Genomic DNA, 1,271 nt, shown 5'->3' on the forward strand with positions numbered 1-1,271 from the left:
AATAATCTATTCAAAGTACTGGCCCTCGCTAGCTACACATTTGTCCCATCTCTCGGGCAATTTGTGGATAACACGTCAATAAAATTCCTTCACTTTCGAGGGAAACCACTCATCAAACCATCGTTGAACGTCTTCGTAAGAATCGAAGTATTGCTCAGCGAGCGCGTGGTCCATCGACGAAAACAGTTTGTAGTCGGAAGGGGCCAGGTCTGGTGAATAAGCGGTATGGGGTAGCACCTCCCAGTGGAGTGCCTCCAAGTAGTTTCGGACCATTTTTGACGTGTGCGATGGTGGGTTGTCGTGGAGGAAAATCAGCTTGTCATGTCTTTGCTGATAATCCGACCTTTTCTCACGCAGAGCACGGTGCAATTTGATCAGTTGTTGGTGGTAGCGATGGGCATTGACAGTTTCACCACGTTTCAACAGCTCATAGTAGATGATACCCTGTTGATCTCACCAAACGTACAGCATCGTCTTCCGTTCGAACCGATTTGGTCTTGCGGACGATTTTGATGGTTGGCCGGAATCAACTCACGATTTCTTGCATTCAAGAATCTCGAAAAATATCCACTTTTCATCACGTCGCAATCCGATACAGGAACGACTTTCTTTTTTGTCTGGCGAGCAAGATTTCGCATGTTTTGGCGTCACTCCATCTGCCTATCGGTCAATTCACGCGGCACCCATTTTCCGATCTTTTGAACCTTTCCCATGGCACGCAGGCGCATGGAAATGCCTGGTTGAGTAACATTCAATAGCTCGGAAAGCATTTTTTGCAATTGAGTATCGTTCTCGTTCAAAAGAGCCTACATGCTGGTCGTCCAGGATTGAGTGTGAATTTCTTTGTCGCGCATTGCTTCCTTCTCAATCGATTAGGTTAGTTCGTTCTTGATTGTCGGGTTTTTACTAGTGTCAATTTCTTTGAATTATTTTCTTCTAATTTGTCGGCACGAATGACAATACAGGCTACTTACAAGGAAACATTCCCAAGTTTTCCGCCTTCGATCTTATTGAGTTTCATATATGTTGAAGAACACAAAAATCTAAGAGACACGAGTTTTTTTATATCTGCAATGGTCCACATTTAAGGGGTGAAACAACCCCCCAAAGTTTAGCGAAAAATCGGTTTTTTCAATATTTTTCGTAGGAGCAGTAGAGGGATTTCGACGAAACTTTGCATAAACGTATTCTGTGTAAGGACGGTGAAAACACAATATTGTTCAGCAATGCTACACCCCCCCAAGGAGGTGAACTACCCCTCAAGCGACATT

The sequence above is a fragment of the Orussus abietinus genome, unplaced genomic scaffold (assembly GCF_000612105.2).
Source record: "Orussus abietinus isolate OABI.00-Male unplaced genomic scaffold, Oabi_2.0 scaffold551, whole genome shotgun sequence".
Lineage (NCBI taxonomy): Eukaryota > Metazoa > Arthropoda > Insecta > Hymenoptera > Orussidae > Orussus > Orussus abietinus.